At 35.6% G+C, this 9,474-nt stretch overlaps 1 long non-coding RNA gene across 1 annotated transcript; it reads right to left on the reverse strand.

The window, feature by feature from the left end:
* Window positions 1-255: 255 nt before the first annotated feature.
* LOC141633362 (uncharacterized) lies at window positions 256-6,108 on the reverse strand. Its single transcript, XR_012538135.1, has 4 exons — window positions 5,952-6,108; window positions 1,687-1,797; window positions 958-1,023; window positions 256-459 (listed from the first exon to the last, which is right to left on the reverse strand). It is a non-coding gene; the product is annotated as an uncharacterized LOC141633362 (long non-coding RNA).
* Window positions 6,109-9,474: the final 3,366 nt, after the last annotated feature.

Raw genomic sequence — 9,474 nt, forward strand, 5'->3', positions numbered from 1 at the left:
AGATAATACATATGGAATGAACCCACTGTATACACGCTTAAGAGAAGCATGAAAGTTTCAGAATGTAGCAATGACCCAGAAACGCGAGAAAGAAACCAAGCATTCCATGAATGGTTGCTAGCTATTGGAGATGAAACATTAGAAGGCAAGGAAGATCAGAATTATAACACCCCCATGCACCAATGTGCCTTACCAAGACCACCTAATGCATGAGAATGCTACCATCTCGGTTATCCGAGGCATAGTAATCAAAAGTGACCATCAAGAAATGTACTTTAAGTAAATAGTTTAAAGTGATTACATTCAAACCAAAACTGAAAGGTACAAAATAACAGTTCCAAACCAAAATCCAACTGAATAAATAAAAATGTCTTGACATAACAACAGAAGACTACTAGCTGACTCGTGATGACTCATCCCCATCTAACCCGCGCGCATCCAAGCCATACCTGCTAAACACTGCTCACCATCCCCGAAGGATCACCACAGTTTTCAAAACAATTAAACGGGGTCAGTTACTGTACAACGATACAAGACAAACAATAGACAGTTACAGAACCACAATCCTCCAACACCATCACATCGCCAATCATCTGACTACACACTAAAATGTATAGCCCTGCCAGAATATCCATCGCAACAGATATTCCACACCGCCATTGGGGGACCGCAGCCGTTCCCGCCTAAGCCTCGCTCATCTCCATAGAGCGAATAACACATGTTCCTTAATGTGCACATCCCCTTATGACGGGAACCATAAGGGGCGAATCAAGGGCGTGAAGCCACTCTCGCAAGTGACTCCACTCAGCTGAGGGCGCACCTCGCAAACCTCAGACAATTAACAACAACCAATTACAATATCTACAATACCAAAACCAACTACGATATTTTCACATGACAATCAACCATCAACCATCTCATAATTATGTATAGAATAACTGAGTAGGGAAACCCTACCTGGAATGCAATCACCAAAATCAACACAAGCAGCGGATCAAAAGCGTTCCTCTACGAAATCACCTCCTATCAACATATAATCATACAATTACAATCTATCATCAACAATACTCCCAAACACCCCCAATTCACCCAATTAGGGTTTAACCAAAACTAACGAATTAACATAAAAACGGTACAAGGATCTTACCCACAATACGACGTCTCAACGGTATAAAGAACTCCGAAATCCGACGATTCTAGCCCTTGGATTTGATAGCAATGAGAGAAAAAGAATCGACGTTGTATTGTTTTCTTTGTAAAATGTTTAGATTTTAGGTAAAAGGTAAAAAGAACTGACGTAAGTAGTTTATATATCATTTCACGCACTGCTATCAAAACCCGGCAAAACCCGTATAAAACCCGACTTATTCGATCGAGTAACTAAGGTACTCGATCGAGTAGCCCCTACTCGATCGAGTAGTCCCTACTCGATCGAGTACCCAACGGAAGTACTAACTCCAGAACGCAAAACCGACTTACTCGACAGAGTAAGCCCTACTCGATACAGTACCCAATAGCTCATAAATTCGAGGTATTACAAGAATGACACCGAAGAAACATGGATAGAAATACCAGAACAATACATTGGTAGTAAAGGAGCATTAAGCGTTAAGGTAACCAGATGTACCTAGATTTCAAAAGCAGCCATAAAAACGAGGACTATCTAAGAGAAAGAGTAATACTCACCCCTTTGAATGACATCGCCGACTTGATAAATAGTTACATGGCAAACTTGGGTCCCGGGTGTGGAGAAAATATACCGAAATTGTGATGGGGTCTGCACGGCATCAACTGAATCTGAAGATAAATTACATCTTATCCAACGGAATACTTAAACAGCCTCAACCTAGAGGGGTTACCGCACTATGAGTTAAGGCTTAAGGTAGGAATGGCAGTAATGCTGCTGCGAAACATAAACCCGTCACAGGGGTTATGTAATGGTACACATCTGATTGTAACACACCTTAGCTTGGAAAGTTTATAGTCAAGGGGAAAATAATAACGGGTTCAAAGTTGGGTTAGAAGGTTCTTATACCGAGAATAATAATGACTACAACGGACATAAAAATCTCATTCGTACTTAAAAGAAGACAATATCCCCTAAAGCATTATGCAATGACAATTAACAAGAGATAAGGACAAACTCTAATGCATGTAAGGATCTATTTTCCAAAACCCTTATTCAATCATGGACACTTATATGTAGAAGCTTCAAGGATGATATTCTCAGAAGGTATAAAATTCTTCATCGACGATTCAGCCAAGCCCAAGAGCTCAAAGGTCACACGAGGAACATGTTTATAAAGAAGTTTATTTAAATCTACACTCTCTGACCTAGACAATCCATGCTATACCAGTTTTTTATTTTGACAATTGTGTAGATTGCTGAACATCAAAGAATTAATTAAAACTTCAAGTTTAAGAAGTCGAAACACCAACGTCTCATTTCTTTACCTTTTATAGTTATTGTGAGAAAAAAATTAATCAAACAAAAATGGATGATTGACACGGAGGTGAAACATAGCACTACAATGCACAAAAATATAAACATATCTTAACTAGTAGCATAACTGATCGAGCAAGAGTGATTGCGAGAGGTAGATGAAACAATCAGCATAAATTAGAAGATAATTTCAATCACTGGTAAACTTGAACCAAGATTTGGATATTAAATAGATGTGAAATTACTCATAAACAAATAAATGTGAAATAAGGAATCAATATTTGGGGATTGGAAAATTGAATGATGAAAGTAATATAATTAAGAACTGACAAATATAATATTTGGGTTAGGCAAGAAGTACAAAAATGTTCTTGAAAGAGGTATGGAAAAAAATATCTACCTTTGGTATAACTTTAGTTCTACCGTGGTCCATTTTTTATTCAATAGGAATATTATTCATTTAGTTCTAATTAATGAATTGACTTTTTATATCATTTAGTGCTAATTAATGAATTAACTTTTTATATAATAGGATATGTTGACCGTCTCACGTCATGAGACGGTCCATTTTCATAGAAAATTTACTCATTTAATACTAATAAATGAGTTTTCTTTTTATAATGAGACCGTCTCATGGTGTGAGACCGTCTCACAAAAGAGTTATTGTAATTCCAATTTTAAGATTAATTAAGATTAATGCGGACGATCTCAGCATCTGACACATCTCTCAAAGTTACGTACATGATTAATGACCGGAAGCCGCCGCTACAAAGGCGAAGTGACATCTGCTGAGCTCAAAGGGATATATTTATGTGCTAATCTCACTATAAACGGATATATCCGTTTAAAGTGAAAAATGGGTTAAATATGCTTAAAGTGGTGACATTTTTGGGTCCAACCATGCAACTTGTTTCTTGTCTTATGCTTAAAGTTGGTGGATATTTGACTCGTCTATACCTATAGACGGATATCTCCCGCCTATAATGAGAATTTGTGTATATTGATAGGGTATGCTTAGTTTTCGAGTCATTTCCGTCATCACAAAATCAATAAAAAAAACAGTCCCTAAATCCTAAGAAATTACACCTCCCATGTCCTCTTTGTGAGCATCCAAGTAATCACTTTAACATTTCTATTATATGGAGAACAATCATATTGTAAGTCCCAAAAGAGAATATTAATGTGGATTACTCTAGGCCCGTGTATCGCACATGCATTAAATATAGTAATATATATATATATATATATATATATATATATATATATATATATATATATTTAAGCTTTTTTTCGAGCGATGTGGTAGTCTACAAATTTTTTAAACTACCTAAATTATTAAATCAATATAGTAGTATTAACATATACTACCTCCAAATTAAAGTGTTTGCCCTATTTCATTAAAATATAAGACTCATATAATAGAGAAGTGGGGCAAACATTTTAATTTGGAGGGAGTACTATTTAAACTATGTCATGTTTTAAAACAAGAAAGATGGTCATAAATTTATATTGGTCACGAACATTATGCCATTCATTCCAAATAATTTGGAATATTGCACTGATATGAGATGCATAATATAAAGGATTGTATTGGATCGAGTTCATTCAACTTATATTCATGTATTTTGTGTTGTGAGTACTACTCTGTGTATTCGTAAATAAGTTATTTCAAAGAATTATTGAATATAATTTAACAAAAAAAAAATTATTAGCAACTTTTTTAAATCAACATTTTTTTAAGTAAAAGAAGTTAACTCGATTTATTGATGGGTGTTGTATTGTTGTGCATGGAACTACCAAACTTTTTATGAATTTGCTAATAGTATTATTTCACTTACAAGCTTTGACGGATTATTAATATTATATAGGAGTGTATAGATAATATGATGTGAAAGATTGCAATGTGTGGTTAGTGTCAAGAAATCATCTCAACTAAAAGCTAAAGTTTAAGCTGATGGGTGGTGTTTCAAAATCAATGCAATTTTTATACTCCAACATTTAGACAACAATAGAAAACCTTAAAAAGCTAATGGAAGATAAAACTTCATCAAGAATTTGAATAGTGTGGAAATCTAAATATTCTAGCATAAGTATGCCTGAAACATATAATTAGTATGAAGGATCACAATGTGCGTTGTGAGATCCCTGAAAAAATCTCCTTTTTCAAAAAAAATAATAATATGGAGTCGCCGGTAGGTTTTATAAAAAAACATACAAAAACAAGTTAAGTGGAAAAGGCCCTTTTTTATCCTTGGTATGGGGACTGATCCGTCACTCCGGTCTGAACCAAAGATTGCGGATTCGGAGGTAAATGTACGGTCAAGAAAGGTGTTAGGCACCCGGACAGCCCATCAAACTGACGACCTCTACTATTTATTTGTAATATTGTATATTTGACAAAAAATGACGATAAAAAGGCTAGTTATACAATTTTATTTACAGGACCATATAATTACATACAACACAAGTTAACTAGTTAGATTATATACTGATTATACGACAAATAAAGAAAATAAATAAAAGAATGAAATAAAAAGAGTAAAGAAAACTTATTCAATTTTGGTACCCTCAGGTCTATTTGGATGTTGACTACTAATGAATTTCGACTTTGTCGTAAATTAACGGCTCTGATGCACTTATGATGCACTTATATGAACTGGGACAATTTATGTATATGATTTGATTTGAAACTAAGATAGAATATTTGAGACGGATGATTTGGGTGAGTATTGAATACCTGGATTTGGTATTAGATCTATCGGGTTATTTACGCTTCACGTCCTCTCTGAGTGTTCCCCTTGCAAAGATTATTTATGGCTTGTATTTATATTCTGGTGGTGGAAGTTTCTTGGGCAATGAAAACTCTGATTATAATAATGAAAACAAAAGATGCTCTAATCCCATTCATTGTACATAGGGATAGCAATAGCTCGGGTCTGGGTCTGGGTCTGGGTCGGGTTCAACAAGACTCGGACCCGTGCCACTTACATTGGACTCGGACCCGACCCAGACCCTAAAGGGTCTAAAATTATTGGACCCTTACCCATACCCGATGGGTCCAGGTCCGGGTAGGGTCTACCCGCGAGTCTGAAGTTAAACAAGAAAAAAAAGAACGGTAGAATATTTTACCTTTTGATAAATGAAAGATTTGGTAGAGGGTCCGGGTCGGGTCTACCCACGGGTCCAGAGGAGTAGCAGCGTTTTTTTGTAAAATTTGAGAGGTGTACACAGTGGTCAATGGCAGAGAACTTCAAGGTTGAAGAATAAAACACACTTATTGCACTTATGCAACTTCAAGTGGTGAAATAAAACATAAACACCACTAATTGAAACCAATCTCGAAGAATAAACAAGTACAAAATCAATCATGAATTTCAGTTCAAGTACAAGTACAAAATCAACAATTCAGATTCATATCAATCATGAATTCTAGGTAGTGGTACTCAATTTAAAAATTGATTAAACCTATTTTCGAAGAAAATAAGACAAATAAAAGGAGGGATTTAACCTTCTAGCTATTCGAGCTTCTATGCTAGCCTTTTATCGTCCTCGCAAGTCACCGTCGTCGTCAGTCGTCTCAGTTTAGGGCTTAGGGTTAGAGGTGGGTTTAGGTTAGAGGAAAGAATTGGGAATGAAAGGAAAGGAAATGGAACGGTGTGTGGCTGTCTTTGATTTGTTAGGTTAAAACTTTTAGTTTTTTTTTTTTTTTTTTTTAATAAATTGTAAGGGTCTACTGGTCGGATCCGGGTCCCATAAATTAGACTCAGACCCGGACCCTAAATATTTTACTAAGACCCATACCCGACTAGAGGTGGCAAATGGGTCAATCGGACTAGTTTTGGTTCGGGTTCTTTCGGATCGGGTTCTTTCGGTTTATCTTTTTTTTCGATTTCAGTTCGGTTCAATTCAGGTTGGACTCAGTTTTCACTTTTAATCGGTTGTAGATATTTCGGGTTGGTTCAGGTTCGAGTTGGGTCAATATCGGTGCAAATAAGGTTCGAGTCGGGTCAATATCAGAGCGGATGAGATTCGAGTCAGGTCATAATCGGATCGGATGTCAAGGATTAGGTCTTTATTCAAAAGATTGAATATAATACGAATAGTTTTTTTTAAAAAAAGTAATAAATAATGTTTTTTTTTTTTGCATAACTAGGATATAATATTAATTCATTGACGTCAAAGAGGTGACACTCATGTACAAAAAGACACCCTAAATGTGATGCCTAAGTACATTCGGGTCAATTCGAGTTTCAATGTTGGGTTTCTGTCATCAATGTACGGGTTGAAATCGGTTCAGGTATATATCGGTTCGGATTAAAACAATTCAGGTTGAAACAGTTCAGGTTCATTCGATCTTGGGTCTATTTCGGATATTACAAATTCGATTCGATTTCGAATCAATTCAGGTTGATTTAGGTTTCGGGGGTGAAGTTCAGTTATACCTTTCGGGTGTACGGTCAGGTGTCGATTCGGGTATTTTCGATCGGTTTTTCGGGTTCGGTATACTTTTGCCAGGTCTATACCCGACCCATACCCGTTAGGTTCTCAAAAATTCAGATCCGGACCCGACCCATTAGGGTCCGACCCTAAGGGTCTGGGTCGGGTCCCCGACCCACTGCGTCTGCCATCCCTAATTGTACAACACGTCCTTCTCATTTCACATGTTTTTTTTCTATCTTTTTTATTGTTTCTTATCTTTTCATAGTGTAGATGCTTAGACGTACACTAATTATAGAATTCTAGATATAGATAAGGCAATCTAAGTCTCTTACTCCCACCCGGACCATGCTGTGGACATACTTCGTCGTGTTCTTGTACCTGAGAATCTGAGATGGGTTCCTTTCCTAATCATATTTTGGTACATCAAACTAAGCAAGGGTGTTAGGCCCAAATATGCATATTCTTACATGGGTTTCGATAGAATACGTTATCATCCAAAATGCTTTAACTTACGTAATCTATTCCGATGACTAATAGACATGGGTTGTATAAGTGAAGGCTGATAGATAGGTTTAGGCTATTTTGAAATATTTACTAGGAAATAAGCATAAAGAACCATTAATTTTAACATTGTCAATTTTCATTTAGTCATTAAATTTTAGCCTCATCATCGGGTACCCGTAAGACTAATAGACAACTTTGAGGTGTCTACAAAAACCCCCACTTTGACCGAGCATGAGTAATACGAATGTTAAAGTAGTCCGATCGGGGTAGATAAAGGATAAGAAATGTACCTGGGCCTCTTATATTACATGTCTGGAGTAGCTGAAAGCTGAGACTGACTTAGCAAAACTTTGTTTCACTAATCTGGAATGAAGCTGGTAAAATTTTGTTTCACCAATCTGGAAATTGGCATGGCAAAACTTTGTTTCGCTGGTCTGAAATCTTATAAATGTTTTGCTATTCTTGAAACTGGAATAGCTAAACTTTGTTTAGCTGGTTTGAAATCTGGAATAGCCAAACTTTGTTTAGCTGTCCTTGAATCTGGTAAAGCAAAACTTTGTTTTGCTGCTGGTAATCTGGTTAAGCAAAACTTTGTTTCACTTAAGAGTGAACCTGCAAAATCTGATTTCAGAATCTCAGATACGTGTTAGGGCCCGGCGACCGAGGAATTCAAAATTTTATTTTGAAAAGGGATTAGAATGTAAAATCCGAATTTACAAACTAGGATTTGCAAAATTTTATTTCGTAAAAAGATAAGTTAAGAAAATTTGATTTTAAGAACTCAAATGCATGTCAGGGCCTGCCAACCAATTGATTTGAAAATTGCAAAATTTTATTTCGCAAAAAGGCAAGTTCAGAAAATTTTATTTTAAGAACTCAAATGCATGTCAAGGCCTGCCGACCAATTGATTTGAAAATTGCAAAATTTTATTTCGCAAAAAGTCAACTTCAGAAAATTTTATTTTAAGAACTCAGATGCATGTCAGGGCCTGCCGACCAATTAATTTGAAAATTGCAAAATTTTATTTCGCAAAAATGGAAGTTCAGAAAAATTTATTTTAAGAACTTAGATGCATGTGAGGGCCTGCCAAACAATTGATTTGAAATTGAAAAATTTTATTTCGCAAAAAGGAAAGTTCATAAAACTTTATTTTAAGAACTCAAATGCATGTCAGGGCCTGCCGACCAATTGATTTGAAAATTTTATTTTAAAAAACAAAAGCTAGATCGCAAAATTTATTTCACGAAAAGGGCTGGAGAATTGCAAAATTTTATTTCGCAAAACGATAAGTTGAATATTTTTTTATTGATTTTGAAACTGACAAAATTTTATTTTACGAGAAGATGAGACTTTATGAGAAAATATTCCCCATTTTGGATGAATCTGGAAGATGAATGACAAAGTAATTGACTGGAGATCTGGAATAGTTAGTGACAAAACTGGAGTAGTTAGTGACAAATATATGACACCTTAAATGCAAATCCATGTCCTAGATATGATGCATGTAAGATGAATGCAAAAAAATGTTATTTTTTGAAGACATTTGAAATGAGATCAAAAGAAATTCTTTTTTTTTTGAAAATATGTTGAAAAAAGATGGAGTCTGACCCAAATGTGATCCAAGTAGAAAGACTGGACACTAACTGGACATTTTACCTCTGGAAGTAGCTCACAATTTCTCTGGTGTGGAGAATGTGTTTCATTTTTATTTGACCTGTTTGTTTGAGTTATGTTTTGATGAGTTTTGCCCTTTTTATAGTAACAAGCTCTACTAATTAAGCAAAACTAATACCATAGAAACAAAATACTTTTGTGGCCGTATATGCTTAGTGTACATCCTCCGAAGTCTTAGATGCTGAATGAGAGTGACAAATGAAGTAAAGGGTGCTATGGTGTTAGAAGACATTGGAGATCTGTGCATCTCTCTCACTCACCTAAATGAATGAAAGGATCGTCCCAAGAGGAATGGAGACAATGTAATTGTGGATTGACTCGTCTGAGAAAGGAAAAAAATCACTACTCTGAAATTTGTATTGTAAATATCTGAGAATGAAAAATGACTACTCTGCAATTTGATTGCAACATT

This window comes from Silene latifolia, chromosome Y (assembly GCF_048544455.1).
Source record: "Silene latifolia isolate original U9 population chromosome Y, ASM4854445v1, whole genome shotgun sequence".
Lineage (NCBI taxonomy): Eukaryota > Viridiplantae > Streptophyta > Magnoliopsida > Caryophyllales > Caryophyllaceae > Silene > Silene latifolia.